Genomic DNA, 18,452 nt, shown 5'->3' with positions numbered 1-18,452 from the left:
AGGTCCTTCACTGTTGCCCATCATGGGCTAGCATCCCTATGTTTCCCCAGCTGTTCTGGGTCTTCCTCAATTGCTTTTCAAGTCTGCTCCTCACTGGACCCAGAGAGCACTTCGTTGGATCTCATTGTTAAACCTGCTTAATCCAGTTTAAGATCACAGGGCTGGAGCCAACCCTGGTAGGACTCTGTGCAAAGCAGGAAGAAACCCTGCACAGGACTCAGACTAATAACTCCAATTATAAGAACAACAATAATAAGACTAAACAACCCCAATGTGAATCGTAGGGTGTAGGAGAACATGAGGGCAACCATTAAGAAGGATATTAGGGAAGCTAAAAGTCAGATAGGCAGGAACAGAGATGACCCAAAGAGATTCTTTCAGTATTTTAGAAGAAAACAAACAGGCAAGGAGGAGGTGAGGTGCATCAGGAATAGTAAAGGGGAATTAAAACAATACAGACAGGGAAATAGGAGATGCTCTAAACTTGCAATTGTCTAAGATGTTCACATAGGGCTAATAAGAAGGTACTGAGGGATTTGGAAATTGTAGAGTGAGATGTGTTGCTTTGATTAAATAAGTTGAAATCAAACAAATCTCCAGGATCAGATGATATTTATTCTTGTGTGCTTACGGAGGTTAGCGAGTACATATATAAACCCGCGATGCATATTTTTAGGAAGTCACTGCACACTGGGGAAATTCTGAGAGACTTATAAAAATATCTTATATATAAATGTCTACGTGTGGAAGTGTGTGTGTCTGTCTGGCCTGGAAGTGCGAGGCTACAGCTTGAAGCACAAAGTGCCGGCCAGGCGGCCCCAAGTTAATGAGTCGGAAGAAGAAAGACGTACGAGGCTACAGCATGAAGCTGAAAGAAAGCAACTCCGTCACTGTTGTGATGTGAGATTTTGCATATAAGTTGATAAATATTTTGTATGTCTTTAGTTGTAATATTAGTGTTACATTATTTATAATAACAGCAATGGTTTGACGGTTTAAGAACCCCTTCCCCCCTTCTTTGAATTTTATGACAGAGTTGGGGGGAAATGTCTGAAACAAGTTTGGCTAATGTTTCTCTGAAGTCTCTCAACTCCCACAGAAAGCCAGGCTGCCTAACTGCCAAACTTTACCTTAATATATGGTTTTGGGCGATGGCAGGTGTGAAGGTGTTCTGTTCCCCCAATGGGGCCAATGAAGTAGGGCTGTTTAGGACTGGCTTGTATCAGAAGCCTTTAAGTACTATGACACCTTATTGGCTCTAGGGGTTGGACAGAACATCTATAAATTTGCTGACTCCCTCACTCACTCTCTCTCTCTTACCAAACTGATGAACCGCAAAGGACAACACAATGAAGAGCAGAGCTCGGCAGCCATATTGAGACAGGCAGGCGGCCTGTTCTGAAGAAAGCCGACAACGAATGATGCCTTAACTAGAGACATTTTAAGTAACTAACAAATCTGTGTGCCGCCTGAAACTACACATCACCATTTATCAGGTTGTATGGTTGCCAATATTCAAATGTACTTTGTATATTGTTATTATTTCTGAATATTACCAATAATATATTATTCAAATTGTAACTTAACTCCTCCTTGTCTTTTACTATACCTAATTGCCTAAGGTTATAGATGTAGAAGGGAAGGTGGGGAGAAGTTATAAAGTACAATACCTTATAAACAGTGGTAAGTCTGTGAGATTTGAGGCATTCTGACAAAGGCTACATATTAATAATACAAAAGTCAAGTCAAGTCAAGTCATCTTTATTTATAAAGCACTTTACATACAACAGCCGCTGACGGGGAAAGTAGAGCAATATATTACTCTACGTAGACAAAACAGTCACCAAAGTGAAACCTCCGAGGAAAGACAAATGAGAGAGAAACTCGCTTAGCTGTGGATAGACAAGAGGGGAGAGCATGTCCGCAAAACGAAATTCTGCATTTCAAATTTGTTTCTGACGATTTCAATAGTTTCTAGGAGCCATGATTTTTTACAGGATGGACTTAGACAGCTAGTTATTATATAAAAAAAAAAGGTGATTGGGCAGATCCAAGGAACTATAGGCCAGTAAGCTTAACGTGCATTACAGGTATATTAATGGAAGAAATTATAAAGGATAAGAGCAACAAATGGCAAGAACAGGAGTTTTAACTGAACAGTCAAGCACGGGTTCAGATGAGGGAGGTCTTGTTTTAGCAACTGGCTGGAATTCTATAAGGAAGCAACAAAAGAATGTGACCAGAGTGGAGCATATGATAAAGTTTATCTTGACTTGAAGAAAGCATTTGATAAGGTGCCACATGAGAGGTTGGGCGTCAAAGCAAAAGAAGTGGGAGTTCAGGTTGTGGTGTTTAGATGGGTGCAAAATTGGCTCAGACACAGGAAGCAGAGGTGCTTGTCAGAACTGGCTGATGTTACGAGTGGTGTCCCTCAGGAGTCATATATAAATGATATGAATAGGTTAAGTTTGCTGATGATACCAAGCTAGCTGGATTGGCAGATAATCTACAAACTGTTGAATCATCACAGAGGAACTTGGACGGCATACAGGTTTGGGCAGTTTTGTGGCAGATGAAGTTTATTGTCAGTAAATGTAAAGTATTACATTTAAGAAGTAAAAACATTAGCTTTAAATATATGATGGGAGGTCTGAAAGTATCTCATATGAGAAAGATCCGGGAGTTGTACTGGACTCACCACTATCTACAGCCAGACGGTATACAGAAGCGATCAAGAAGGCAAGCAGAATGTTAGGTTATATAGCACGATATATGGTGTACAAGTCAAAGACGGTTATGCTTAAGTTGTACGAGGGACGTTAAAAAGGCTTCCACATTTGTTTTTTAACTCTATTTATTAAGAATTTCAATAACAAATATCACTTTTCTACATTGCCACCTTCATTTGTGATGCGATTTTTCACCAACTTTTTAATGCCCAATTACTACTCCTCCAAAAGTGCGGAAACTTTTTGAACCTCCCTCGTATTATGCACTAGTGCATGGTTTCTTAATCTATGGGTCATGTCCCAAAAAAGAGTTGCATAGAGTTACAATAAGATGCTGCAGATGTTCTATCAGAAGGTTGTGGAGAGGGCCCTCTTCTACGCGGTGGTGTGCTGGGGAGGCAGCATTAAGAAGAAGGACGCCTCACGCCTGGACAAAGTGGTGAGGAAGGCAGGCTCTATTGTAGGCACGGAGCTGGAAGTTTGACATTCATGGCAGAGCGATGGGCGCTGAGTAGGCTCCTATCAATTATGGAGAATCCACTGCATCCACTGAACAGGATCATCTCCAGACAGAGGAGCAGCTTCAGCGACAGACTGCTGTCACCGTCCTGCTCCACTGACAGACTGAGGAGATCGTTCCTCCCCCACACTATGCGACTCTTCAATTCCACCCAGGGGGGGTAAACGTTAACATTATTCAAAGTTATTGTCTGTTACACCTGCATTGTTATCACTCTTTAATTTAATATTGTTTTTATCAGTATGCTGCTGCTGGAGTATGTGAATTTCTCCTTGGGGATTAATTAAGTATCTATCTATCTATCTATCTAGAACTGTATTTAATGGGAAAAAGTCCTGTATGGTTTGCGAAGTGTGTCACCACAGGTTGATTAAGCAATTGACACAATGCGGATCAGCAATGAACCTCAAAGGGGCAAGAAAAAGTCAAGAGTCAGGGAGGACTCATCACATTCGACTTCTAGACAGTGTTCTGTGGCCATTAAGAAGGCTAACAGAAGGTTTGCTTATATAGCGCCTTGGTGTGTGGAGTACAAGTCCATGGATGGTCTGCTCAAGCTTTATAATACACTGGTGAGGCCTCATCTGGAGTACTGGGTGCTGTTTTGGTCTCCAACAGGACACAGATGCACCGGAGAAAATCCAGAGAAGAGTGACTAGGCTGAGTCCAGAGCTATAGGGGATGAATTATGAGGAAAGATTAAAAGAGCTGAGCCTTTACAGGAGATTAAGAGGTGACCTGATTGAAGTGTTTAAAATTATGAAGGGAATTAGCCCAGTGGATCGAGACTGTGACTTTAAAATGAGTTCATCAAGAACACGGGGGCACAGTTGAATAAAATTTTGCACAAACATTTGGACATTTTGTGGTATAGTGGGTTCACAGCTCCCGTTAAAAGGGCCACTTTTAAAATAAATAATCGCCGCACTTGTGGCTTAGCGAGGGGGCGTGGTGGTGTGTGGTCGACGCGGTTCCTGAGCAGTTCGTGATGTGGGCGTTTCTCACCTAAGTGCACAGGTGGGAAATGGTCCACATCCGTAATTGATCCCAGGAGCTGCTGATTGCCACGACTGCCACGTCCTCTTCATAAATAGAAGCGTGAGTTGGCTAGAGAGAAAAAAATGAAAGAAAGAAACAGAGGTTGCAGGAGTGTGGAGGAAGAAAGAAGGCAAGCAGCAGCAGTAAGAGGAGAAAGTTGGTGCAGGAAAGCGAGCGAGTGCAGCTGAGCAGGGAGCTTGGGTGTTTGGCCAACAGCCGAGGAGCAGAAGTAGTGGTTGCTCCCACTCAGTTTATTTTGAAGAGCAGGAGTGACTGGAAGGCGGATGACTCTCCGTGTAAGGCTGCAGAAGGCAGTAGGAGTCGGGACTTGGGATGTGTATTCCCCAGCATGGGTGCCCTGGTCGCTGTGGAACCCAAGTTGCTGTTTGGAGGAGCCTAACGGAGCCAGGGGTCGGTGAGGTGATCCAATCAGCCAAAGCAGGCAGAGCAGGTCAGCTGCAGCTAGGGTGACTCCCCCATTGCGGGGCCCGTTTGGGAGAAGCAGGGGAGCCGCCAGCAGTAGTAGAAGGATGCACCGGATTGTTAAAATTATAGCTTCCAGCCGTTATTTTAACCTTATTGTTTTAAAGATTTTATCTAATGGATTTTAACCTCCACTTTTCACTTCTGTTTTTACTGGATTATTTATTTAATTACTTTGAGGGCACTGCAGTATGTGGGAGATGACCGGCTGTTCATCCCGGCCAGCACCTCCAGGCCGCTAGATGGAGCCCTCCCTGTAGCATGGGAGTGCCCCAAAGACCAGCAGGGAATCGTGGACAATGGAGTTTTTATTCCCGACCCTGCTGGACCCCGTGGGGGCCCACCAGGGTACGCTGCAGGGAGGCCCAAGGACTTATATGTGCCCTATAACCCGGAAGTGCGCCACGATCATATGACCGGAAGGAACGACATACTTCCGGGTTGAAGAAAAGGACTTTTAATCTGACCCGGAAGTGATAAGGACTCATGGACTGCTGGGCTGGAGCCACTTCCAGGTCGAGGAATATAAAAGGACTATGGGAAAGCCCAGACGTTAAGCTGAGCTGGGTGGAAGGGTGGTAACACGTCTGGGAGAGGAGGATTGGTGAATTGATTATTGATTATAGTGTATTGTATGTGTAGTGTGGAGTGGAGGGTGCTTTGTGCACAGTATTATTATAAAATAAATAATAATTGTAGTTTTACCTGGTGTTTGGAGTGGTATCTGAGGGTTAAAGGGAGCTCTAGCGCCCCCTACTGCTACAACTAATTATTTGGACACTTATTAAAAAAACAAAGCACTTGACACTTTTGTGCACCATCCCCTTGCTCCATTGTTGTGCCTCATTGCGAGCTCATCGGTAACATTACCGACGGTGCAGGGTTCAAGGGCTCCTGGACAGAAGATGGGAGCATGCAGCTAACCCGCATCGTCACGCATTTTACTTCACACAGAGAACCAGACACATAAGTTGTCGAGTATTGTGGTGGACCTTTAGGGACCTTCAATACTAAACTTGATGTTTGGAAGAATTAAGTAGAGCTTTGTTGGGCTGAATGGCCTGTTCTCGTCAGGATGGTTCTAATGTTTCTATGCCAACACCCAGGCTGGCATTCACAAAAGCCCTAATTTGGATTCACGCATTAATACGACCTGCACATGTTTGGAGATGTCAAAGGAGAACCGATCAAGACATGGGGTAGAACATGCAGACTCCAAATAGACGATCTCCAGATGCAGGATTTGAACCCTGAAGGGATACAGCACCAGCTATTACACAGTACCAGTGTGCTGCTCTAAGCAGACACTGTGATTTTATATTAATAAGTGTGTAGACTTTTCCAAAACTCTTTTGAATGGGGTCCGCCTATGTTCTTCTATTAGTCAGTCACCGCTTTATTAGGAGACTTTAAGAGCCGCTTTGTTTGGTCTTAATAAGGCTTACAAAGCACCACCGACAACACGTTAGAATGAGGGCTGCTTACAGTGCACATAGTAGTCACTTACTGCCATATAACAAGACCTCAACAAAGGCTTTGTTTGTTTGATACGGCAAGAAGTGACTAATAGAAGCAGCACAGCAAGCCCTTAAAGTCCATTCAAAAGTGGGGCCGGTTATTCTTGGACACATAATGCAGCATTCACGTCTTCTGGATTTTATTTTTTTTTCCCCTCCTTATTCTGGATTAATAACCAGATGTGTTCTGCAAGGTAACAAAAAATATATTTTCTGAATTACAAGAACCTCACAAAGGTTTCATACAGATCAACACTCTAGTTTTCCTTGCTTTGCTGAATGGTGGATGACTGCCGGTGTGGCTGAAGACTTTGAAAATGGAAGCAACACTGAAGTGAGGCAAAGCAATGAAAGCATCCAAGGTGTGTTTTCAACTCAAACCGGATGCCTTGCTGTGGCTACCGCCTGTGCAGCTTGACATATTAGCAATTATTTCTTTTTTTAAACACAACTGTGATTGTCTTGAATTTGCTTATGGCATCGGGATCATTAATCAAGTGAAGCATTTAATTTGCTCAGCCAGTACAAATGACGACAGGTAATTTTTTTTTCCTCTAAATGTGAAATGATGCCTGCCGTAATAAACTATCTTGACAATATTAAAAGTTATTATTTCACTCTAAAAACAGGGTACTGTTGTGTGAAAGAACAGTGTTATTTTTAAAGTGAAAGAAACCCACAGCTGAAACTGGGCGCCTGTGTTATGCCTTACTGTACTTGTCCATGTTCAACATTTCAACATTCTAAAGTGACTGTATGTCACTTTTTGTTTATGTTTTAATTGAAGATGTGAGTTCCAAAATCTACTAATTACACCTTTTGGTAAAATTTAGTGAACACGTTATTGTGACTTTTCATGCAGTTGGTCATGCACCGAAAATATGTTTGAGCTTCAACAACCTGCTAATTGCAACAGTGCAGCGCTATAGTTTTAGGGATTTAGTTTCAAAATCTGCTTACGGACCCAGATTTTCCTATTTATCTCCAAAATTTATCTTTTGTACTTAGCTGATTTTGGAACTGAGCTTTTCAATTACAATTACATGCATATACTGTATGTATATGTATGTACGTGTACCTTTTTTTTTATTTAAACATCCCACCCTTGGTTTATTACATTAGGGCTTACTATACTTACCCAGGGCTACTGTTTAACCTCATTCCCTTGGTTTACTCTGTCAAGACTGTTTAATGCTTATGTGGCGCAGTGGTAGCGCTGCTGCCTCGCAGTAAGGAGACCCGGGTTCACTTCCTGGGTCCTCCTTGCATGGAGTTTGCATGTTCTCCCCGTGTCTGCATGGGTTTCCTCCCACAGTCTAAGGACATGCAGGTTAGGTGCATTGATGATCCTAAATTGTCCCGTTTGTGTGTGTGTGTGTGCCCTGCAGTGGGCTGGCGCCCTGACCGGGGTTTGTTCCTGCCTTGTGCCCTGTGTTGGCTGGGATTGGCTCCAGCAGACCCCTGTATTAGGATATAGCGGGTTGGACACTGACTGTTTATAGTATTTGGACTCTATTGTAAATAGATATCTTTATTTTGATCCTTATACGCCGCTGTTGGGGGGCTTGTTTTGTTTTGGATGTGCTCGGTCTCTAGGTACATCAGAGGACTGGGACTTTGTGAAGTGTGGTCTAGTGTCATTTTGGGAGGCAAAATAGGGGGGCTGTGGGACTAGGGAGGGAGAGAAAGAGAGCAAGTTATTTCTAATCGATTCTTTTAATCCTTATAATTACAAGTGCCAACGCAACATTAGGCTTCATGGTTTTATATTTTAATTCTAATTCTAATTTAATTTTATTTTTTTATTTTTTATTTGCACTTTGCAATTTCGTCAATATGTATACTTGTATATGGTTGAGATGACAGTAAAGTTCACTTTGACTTTGAAAACTGGAAATTAAGGTTAAAGCTGTCTTATTTTAAATAATAATAATAATTCATTACATTTATATAGTGCTTTTCTCAGTACTCAAAGTGCTATCCACACAGGGAGGAACCGGGAAGCGAATCCACAATCTTCCACAGTCTCCTTACTGCAAAGCAGCAGCACTATCACTGCGTTTAGATTAAAACAACATGACAGCAAAAGCTCAGAAGCAAGATCTTCATGACCAAACAGTTAACTTTGTGAGCTGGAATGTTAAAGGGCTGAATCACGAATTAAAGAGAAAGTATTCCCTCACCTAACCGGTCTAAACGGCAAAATATTATTTATTTTTACTAAAGTGAACTGTATAATTTGAGACATGTAGGCATAATGCGTGGTTTTACCGTACACAACACACATTTAAATTCTCCCGCGTATAAGTCAGAGCTTGATTTTACTGTGTAATTTCCGATATTTTATAATATTGGTTGTATAAGTTGAATGCGTAAAACTCACGTTGTTTGTCCAAGAGATTATGATATGCTAATGCCCACCTGAGAGAGTAACCACGGAGCACACAGCCTTTTTTTTTTGTATTGTGCCCACGTGACCACACGGTAATACCTGAACTATTCCGAAGCAACGTTTGCACTGTTTTGTGTTTCTTGTATCTCACACCCTCATACACCTTTATCGTAAGAGCATCCCTTATCTATTATGGACCGTTTGATTCAGAAGAAAATAGGAAGCTGGTTTTAAATTTAAAGTCGTTGAAGTAGCAAAAGAAATTGGTAACTGCGTTGCTGCAACAAAATTCAATGTGTCTGAGAAACTGGTGCAAGATTGGAGGAAGCAAGAAAATGTTAAAAATCAATAAATAATAAGTGTCGTATTTTTGAACGGGTGTATAAGTCGGGGTCTGATTTTATGATCAGTTTTTTTGGGTTTCAAGACCTGACTTATATGCAAGAATATACGGTAATTCATAACCTACACCAGAGGGCAAAAAAAAAAAAAATAGGTGGCCAACCCTCCGAATTACTGAGTTCAGATGGCTCAGCATCACACTTTGTTAACAGGTTCATAAAATCCAACATACTGCCATGCAATCTCCATTGTATGACCCATTCTTCTACCAAAGAGCACATTAACTCTAAAACGTGGCATGGTCATGGGATGCCACCTTTATCACAAGTCAGTACATGACGTTTCTGCCCTGTTAGATCTGCCCGGTCAACTGAAAGTGTTGTTACTGTGAGGTAGATGAGTCGATGAGCGACAACAGCTCAGCCATGAAAACTAAGAACGGGACCACAAGAATGCTGAAGCATATAGTGTATAAAAATCGTCTCTCTTGTGTGGCATCACACTCAACAGAGTGCCAAACTGCCTCTGGAAGCAACACCAACACAAGAACTGTACATCAGGAGGTTCATGAAGTAGGTGTCCAAGGCTGAGCAGTTGCATACAAGCCTATGATAAGTATGCACAATGCCAAGCATCGGGTAGAGTCCAACAAAGTGGTGTAAGCTTTCTGCCATTGTACTCTGGAGTGAGGACTCACGCAGAGCCGTCTTACCGCATGGGCACGCTGGGCAGTTGTCTGGGGGCCCCATGAGGATAGGGGCCCCATGCTAATCTATGTATGTTGTGACATGCTGAGTGGTTGTGTAGGTAGGGGCCCCAGTGCACTGCTTTGCCCGGGGGCCAATAATACTATTAAGACGTCTCTGGTACTCACACTTCACTATCTAGCAGTATGATGGATGGATCGGGGTTTGGCAGAGGCTAGGAGAACCCTACGTTCTCGACTGCATAGTATCTACTATGAGGTTTGGTGGCGGTCAAATAATGGTCTCAGGCTGTTGTCCCGGGTTTGGGTTTGGCCCTTGGTACTGTTAGTGCTACAGCATACAAAGACATTTTAGACAATTGTGAGTTTCCAACTTTGTGGCCACAGTTTGGCGAAGGCCCTTTTCGATATCGGAGAGAAATGTTTCCATAAATAACTGATGCCAAGATTAAAGAACAGATTTTTGTGGGTCCACAAATCAGACACATCATCAGTGACTAGCAGTTTGAGATCTGCTAGTGGTCCAGTGGAAATTCAAAATCATCCACATGTTGCTGAAGTTTCATGTTTTGCACTCAATCACACTTGGACTTCTTCATTGCTAATCTCAGTGCTGTCAATGTCAATTTATTTATATAGCACATTGGCCACAGCATTTCTATGTTGTTTTAAATGTGCTTTAAAATTATAGAATAAAAGAAGAACAAAACAATTAACATAAAAAGAAATAAAATATATGAACATAAAATAAGATACATAATAAATAGAAGTAATGTTATATAATCACAAAGAGGAAACCATCAGTATTACTGAAGGTCACAGAATGCAAGTGAATAGAAATGAGTCTTTAATTTTGTTTTGAACAGTTCAATTGTAGACGACTCCTTTATATGATGAGGTAGAGAGTTCCACAGGCGAGGAGCAGCAGCTGCAAAGGCCCTGTCTGTCCCCCTTAGTTTTACACTTGGTACGAGGGACAACAAGAGACAACTGACCAGAAGATCTAAGCACTCTGGATGGCTGGTGTAAAACACACAGATCAGGTAAATAGGCAGGAGCAAGCCCATGTAAAGATTTAAAAACTAGCAGCAAGATTTTAAAATCAATTCGAAAACTGACAGGCAGCCTGTGTAAAGAAGCTAAAGTAGGAGAAATAGTCAATCTTTCTTGCCCCAACCAGAAAGCAAGCGGACAGCATTTTGGACCAGCTGTAACCTGTGTATCAGAGATTTGTTAAGTTGCAGTAATCGAGGCGAGAAAAAATAAAAGCATGAGTAGCTTTCTCAAGATCCCTAGGTAAGATCAAGCCTTTTTTATCTTCTAATAGATGAAGTTGGAAAAAGCAACTCTTGATTACAGAATTAATCTGTTTCTCAAAAGAGAGGTTACTGTCAAAGGTAACACCAAGATTGCGGACTTGAGGTTTGGAAAAGACAGAGAAAGAGCCGAGAAGTCCAAGACCAATTTGGGCTTTAGCTGATGGACCCACTATATGCACCTCCATCAGAGGTGTGACCACGGGGGAGCTGGGGTGGGCACTGCCCCCCCAGAGACAAGCCGTGCCCACCCTGCGAAATGCTCTGTCTGTCCAATGAAAACTCTGGAGAAGAATAACATTTGATTTTCAAAACTGAGTTACTTTCCATTTGAATTTGGGGCGTATCCTGCAGTGTCTCCTTCACTAGACAGGCACCGTGCTGCTCACAGTTCACTTCGCCGCACAATTTGCAGCACGTTTTGAACATGTTGACCGCATTCTTTAATTAAAACAATGTATACGTTCCATTCTTTTTATTTTCTGGTTGGTAACACCAAAGGCTATGCATAGTTGGCTTATTAAAAGCAGACATCTTCAACCTCTGTCCCTCCGCAAGCTTCTGGCTCCATGGTTGAGCCCAGCACCTCTGCTACCAACACGGAGCACAGCGCACCCACGTTGGGAACTGAAACTCCAAAAGATGTATAACCCTACACAATCCTCCAGCTCTGCGCCCGTGTCGGGTACTCCAAACCTCTGCCTTCAACAAAATATACAGTCCAGTCTGCCTGACTTAAATATGGATAGCCCATCCCAGCCCATTTTAATTAATTATCCCAAGCACGCATACGGAAAGACACTCAGATGTTTTAGTGCAAGCTGGTATCAGTCTCGACCATGGCTTGAATATTCTGTTGTCCGTGATGGCAGCTTTTGCTTTGCCTGCCACAAATTTAGTGTTTCCAATTCGGACCGCGAGGACATATTCACCAAACATGGCTACACTAATTGGAAAAAAGCTCTAGAAAAAGACGGTGGCGGCTTCCACAAACACGCGTCTAGTATCCCGCACATCAGAGCCATGTCTGCATCACGGCACTCATCATTGGCGTGTCTTCAGCTGCATGCGAAATCTCTTTCTCTACTTTGAACCGCATTCTCACTCCACTCCGCCGAACAATGCTGCATTCAAGGAAGAGAAATTTAGTCATTCTGGCACACGAGAAAAACATCACAGAAAATTTAGACATGAATGAATTTATTTCAGAATTTGCTAAAAGTAACCGCAGACTGGTCCTGTAGATAACATCCAGGTTAAACACTGGAGACTGATGTCCTATAGCCTCCCATGACTACAATAAGCCACGTTTCTGTTCTTGCTCTCATATGTTGTACACATTTGACTTTATTGATATTTACCTTGTAGATGTAGTTCTATATTTGTTCACAAAAATAATAATACAAGTTCCATTGCCTCTGTTAATTTTATTGAACAATAGGTTATGATTTATGCCACAATTTTTGCTTTTATATGTTATATAAAACTACTGTATGTTGTTATTATTATTTGACCCCCCTACAAAAATGGGGATGGATGGATGGATATTTTTTGCCCCCCCAGACAAGCCAAATGCCCACCCACACATGATGTTCTGGTCACACCTCTGACCTCTGTTTTATTTTGATTCAGATCAAGAAAATTATTAGCCATCCAGGATCTTAGTTCAGACAGACAGTTGTGGAGTTAATTTGTTGCAGAGTTGCAGACAGGAATATAAACCTGAGTATCATCAGCATAGCAGTGAAAAGATGAACACGGTGACAGGTTTCACCAGGACATTGCAATGATGGAAAAAGGGTATGAGGGCAAGGAGAGTCCATCTTGTTGGACACTGAAACAAGAAACATTATATGCGGAGTACAAATGAAAATCCATAGCAAAACCTTTTTAGTTCAACTGAACTAATGCAATGTGTCAGCATCATTAAGTGGTTAAACACACTAAATTCAATAAACGTTAACTTCATGTTTCTCCAAATTCCTACACAATACAGTCCATCTGAAAATGTGTTTGGCTTAAAGCTGTCTATCATAATCCCCAATTTTTTTTTCAGGAAGCAAATCTTTTTAATAATTTTGGTTGTGCAGTGTTAGATACTGAAGCACTTATTGTTTAAGCAACAGGAACTCAAATACAGAAGGACAGCAAGCACAGTCCTGTCTTGTCTGTTAACTGTCAAGATCTCATTGCGAAATGTTTTCATTCGATTTCATATTATTTTTTGGGTTCTTAATATTTTATTAATCAAGTATTATTGATATTCTTGTGACTTCATCACATTTCCATTTTTTTTTTCCATTTTTTTCCAAGTATCATCACCATTGTGTGTGTTATTTTTAAAGCCGCTGCTACGTTGTTGACGGCAAAAGACGTCAAAGCCACACGTGCCACAGGCTCCAGCAGATGCAATTGCACCCACCTGGTTCTACAAGTTTGTTTTTCATTAATTGGAACGGAATATTCCCTTTGGGATGCCAAACTCTTGACATCCGTTTGATTTGTCTTTTGTTTTTTCTTCCATTATAATAATGTTGTAAGTGCCAGGCAGGATTATCTCGCACAAAACAATGATGTGATTAGCAGGGCCAAACAAAAGAACACTGGGGAAGGGCTCTTACTTTGGAATATGTTTATCACCCATCTGCTTGATGGCAGCATCCCAGGACCTCAAAAACCATGTGAACACCTGCAGGGCATGATGGGAGTTGTAGTCCTACAGGGTTCATAATCCATGCTGTTGCAATGTCTGCTTGAGCAAAGAGCAAGAGTTATGCCTTGGCGACAAAAGTACTCCCAGGTATGACATAAAAGGAAACTGTCCGGTCTCCTCCAGTGAAGACAGACTCAGGAGATGGATGGTTGGATGGATGGATAGATGGAGAGGGAAGAGAAGGAAGGAAGTAAGAAAGATTTTTGTTTGTAATTGTGCTTCTACAACCTTTCAAGAAACTTTGGTGAGATATTCTGATAATAAAAACCTCTGTTTTGAACCTGTGGTTTTATTTATGTTGGTTGTATTATAAAAGGTTTAGAGCTTGGTGGCGCCCCCTGTCTGTCACAATGGATAAACATCAACACACACACATATTTTCATTTAAATTTGGGTCTCCTTTTTTGTATCCTTCACACTAATTTCACATAGCTGTCTTAATGCAGATTGTGTATTTGCACCTTCATCTGAAAGCCCCCAGAGAGCATTACTCAATGCAGTGTTTAATTTCTAGGACAACAAACTGGACACAAACCTTGAAGATCAGCAGGACCGTATGAAGCTCCTCACTCCTTACAACAATCCAAGTTTGGAGACAGATTCAAAAATGGCCAAAGTTCAAGCTGGGATTCAGGACAGATTACCTGTTGAAACAAAACAGACGCCAGCGTTAGGGGAGCCGACCCTTTCACTGTTCTTCATCACAAAGATCAGTCTGGCAGTTGTCTTTTTAAACCCTTTGGACAACTAAGCATTTGTCATATTCTCAGCTCAGTCACAATCACGTTTAATGGTTCATTTGTCACATCTCTCTTAAAAAGGGCAGTCTGCATGTTTTCTACTTATCTGCAGGGCCTCTCCATCCACATGACAACACTGCAAATGTTCTTGAGAGGCCCAGCCAGGACCCAGACCTGAACCCAATCCAACATCTCTGGAAACACCTGAAAATGGCTGCCCATCCAACCTGACAGAGAGCCTGAGAGAATCGGTATAGAAAAAGGACAGAGAATCCCCCCAATCCAGGTGTGCAAAGCTTGTTGCATCAGACCCCAAGAAGATTCCAGACTGAAATCACTGCCAAAGAAACCAGGAAATGCTCTCTCGATACTTGAGTAAAAAATCATATTTCAGTTGGTTTGTTTTTTGATACTTTTAAAAAATTCACAAAAATTCATAAAGTCAAGTTTTCTCTTTGTAATTCCACAGTGTTGAGTGTTGCTTAATGAGGGAAAAGTGAATTTAAATGATTTTAGCACACATCAAAATGTGAATAATGCGAGGAGATCTGAAGATTTTCTGAAGGCTATGCAAGTAAAGTCAGTCAGTCCAAATTAGCCTCTAATTAGGACGAGTTCACGTGAGTGGGATCCGTGATGGAGCCGAGACCCCCATGACCCTTCATGGGATTAAGTGTGTTTCAGAATATTAAGTTAGACAGAGTTGATGAAAAGTTTTGGCTAAAATCGGCTGACAAAGAGCCAAAAAAGTTTCAAGGAAGTGTTATTGAGAGGGCCCAGGCCAAACTCTTGACTTCTGCACAGAGTTAACACAATCACCCATTTCCATCTTCTCCAAGTTTTCTCCACATATTAGTGCCTTCCTAAGTGCTTTACATAGACCGGGAGACTGGGGGGGGGTTGAAGTTTGGGGGGTTAGGGGGTGGGCACTTCACCCACCACCAATGTGTAGCATCCATCTGAACAACTCCCTGGCAGCCATTTTTTGCACCAGTATGCTCACCACACATTAGCTATTGGGTGGTGAAGGGGTGAGACACACGGTTAGTGAATAAAGAACAGGGGATGTTTAGGGGGCCAGAATGACCAGACCATGGTGGACAATTCAGCCCGGGCATTAGGAAACACCCAGCTCTTAGTGAAAAATGCCCAAGGATCTTTTAAGACCACACAGGATCAGGATCTCAGTTTGACATCTCATCCAAAGGATGGAACCATGTTTAGAGCACGGTGTCCCCATCACTGTGGTGACTGTGTGCAGACCTATAAATACCTGGGAGTGCAGCTGGATGATAAACTGGACTGGACTGCCAATACTGATGCTCTGTATAAGAAAGGACAGAGGCGACTATACTTCCTTAGAAGGCTGGCGTCCTTCAACATCTGCAATAAGATGCTGCAGGTGTTCTATCAGACGGTTGTGGCGAGCGCCCTCCTCTACGCAGTGGTGTGCTGGCAAGGCAGCATAAAAAACAGGGACGCTTCACGCCTGGACAAACTGGTGAGGAAGGCAGGCTCTATTGTAGGCACGGAGCTGGACAGTTAACATCTGTGGCGGAGCGACGGGCGCTGAGCAGACTCCTGTCAATCATGGAGAATCCATTGCATCCACTAAACAGTGTCATCTCCAGACAGAGGAGCAGCTTCAGCGACAGACTGCTGTCACCGTCCTGCTCCACTGACAGACTGGGGAGATCGTTCCTCCACCACACTATGGGACTCTTCAATACCACCCAGGGGGGTAAACATTAAAATTATACAATGTCATTGACTATTATACCTGCATTTTTATCACTCTTTAATTTAATATTGTGTCTTTATCAGTATGCTGCTGCTGGAGTATGTGAATTTCCCCTTGGGATTAATAAAGTATCTATCTATCTATCTATCTATCTATCTATCTATCTATCTATCTATCTATCTATCTATCTATCTATCTATCTATCTATCTATCATATAGTGCCTTTCATATCCATCTATCTATTATATAGTACCTTATCTATCTATCTATCCTAAGATATTCAATTTCTTGTTTCTTTTTTTATCGTAGTAACACTTGTCTCAATTTTTCACATGTCAGTGAAGAAAATACCTTACATACTGTATATAGTAGTTTAGATAACACTGTAAGTTTAATATTGTGAAAAGGTCAACATTATATAATACAGTATCTATCTATCTACTGCACTGGAGCACAGGGATCCATGCACAGACCACAGGGTAAGCGCCCCCTGCTGGCCTCACCCACACCTCCTTGAACAACAACCCAAGCTTTTTTCTCGATCCAAGTGCTGGCCAGGCTCAATCATGCTTATCTTCTGGTGGAGGGCCTAATTAGAAGTGTGGTTGGGCTGACATGCACGTTACTTTAAAAGGATACTCTAAATCAATCTGACGTGAGAGAGTTTGGGGGGGCGTGTGAGCTTTTGAGGGGTCTGTAAGTGAGTGTATCCCTACACACAGGGCCGTCTTAACAGAATTATAGGCCCCCCAGGCAATGCAGTGTCACTGGGGCTCCCTACTTACACACCCACTCACAGGAATAAAAATGTAAATGGTCGGTACATAGATTGGCATGGGGTCCCCGGGCAACTGCCCAACGTGCCCAATGCATTAAGACGGCCCTGCCTATGCATGTCTTTTTCAGGGTTGCTTTCAGGATGGGGCTCCTTTTTTTGGAAAAAAAAGAGGGTTTCGGGAAATGGATGAATGAAGTCAGCAATAAATGCGCTTACTGCACACAACATAGCACGGGGGTCTCAGGTCAATGTGAACCGCAACCTTTTTTGTTCATCTCAAATGCACTGAGGCTCGCTCAATAAATATGTCAGCTCAAGCCTCATTAACTAATAAACATATTAGGAGTTTTAAAACAAATTTGGTTTTCTCAACAGAGACCACCGCTAATGAAGCTTACAGTGGATCTAACTGACAAGTTGTCATGTTCACCGGGATCCTAATGAGGCTTTGGCATAATCAGAAGAGGCAAGGCCGTCGGTTCAGCAACTAATGAGTATCATGCACCAGAGGTACGATAAATATCCCCCTCGTTCTCACTGCTGACTTTTTCATTCCTGGCAAAATGCTTAGCTTAACGCTTCAAACACTTCTATTTGGACAGCGGTAAACAGAGAATTAAATAATTGCTTTGGGCTTCATTTAATTATTGGAATGGCAGCACGGGTATTTTTCCTTCTCCATCTAATGCGAACCTTCACGTACTGCTCATCGAAGGATTATTTTTTTTTATGGTTCCTTGAATTCTGCAACTAATTCCATGATGGTATCTCCCCAGCAGAAGATGAATCGGGATGGCAGTCATTAGACACTTTTCAATTTAATTAATTTAATAATCGATTTTGCAGTTGACTTGAGTCCCGCGTAGGAATCAGGCATGAAGCACAAGTCAAAACTGTGCACGTCAAAATGTTACGCAGGAAATATTTGAGGTCCGTTAAGCTTGTCTGCAACAATTAAACTCTGGCTTGCTGAACTGCTGCTTTACGGAGGTGCCAGTTGTCTCTGCCAGATTCGGAAACGGCCGGCAATTATGACGGGTATGTCTCATTGAGATTGACATGGAGAGAAATAAAAAATGGTGAAAGCCACAGATGTAATTCTGAGTTACAAGTAATAAAATGTAAAAAAGGCCTAAAAAAAGGGACTGTCAAGAGGGCAGCCAGTGCCAGCTGGTAGATCGTTGAAATTGGTGCGAGATAAAACTAAATACATTATTGGAGAAGGAACGCAATATATATAAATATTATATATTGTATCTATCTATCTATCTATATCTATCTATATCTATATATATATATCTATATATATATATCTATATATATATATATATATATCTATATATATCTATATATATATATATATGTATAAAAAAGCTAAATGCCACTGACTCACTCATCATGAAATCTCCCAAACCATGAGGACTTGGAACTTGAAAT

The 18,452-nt window shown here is 41.9% G+C and overlaps 1 protein-coding gene across 1 annotated transcript in view; it reads right to left on the bottom strand.

Moving 5' to 3' along the window:
- Window positions 1–18,452, bottom strand: part of cntfr (ciliary neurotrophic factor receptor) — a 766,412-nt gene that overhangs the window by 572,881 nt on the left and 175,079 nt on the right. Inside the window, exon 2 of the mRNA XM_028805014.2 lies at window positions 14,292–14,400. The gene's annotated coding sequence lies outside the window, so the exon portion shown is untranslated. The remainder of the gene's footprint in view (window positions 1–14,291; window positions 14,401–18,452) is intronic.

This window comes from Erpetoichthys calabaricus, chromosome 7, assembly GCF_900747795.2.
Source record: "Erpetoichthys calabaricus chromosome 7, fErpCal1.3, whole genome shotgun sequence".
NCBI lineage: Eukaryota > Metazoa > Chordata > Cladistia > Polypteriformes > Polypteridae > Erpetoichthys > Erpetoichthys calabaricus.
Note: the sequence above shows the minus strand (reverse complement) of the source record. Positions and strands in the feature narration are given on the sequence as shown.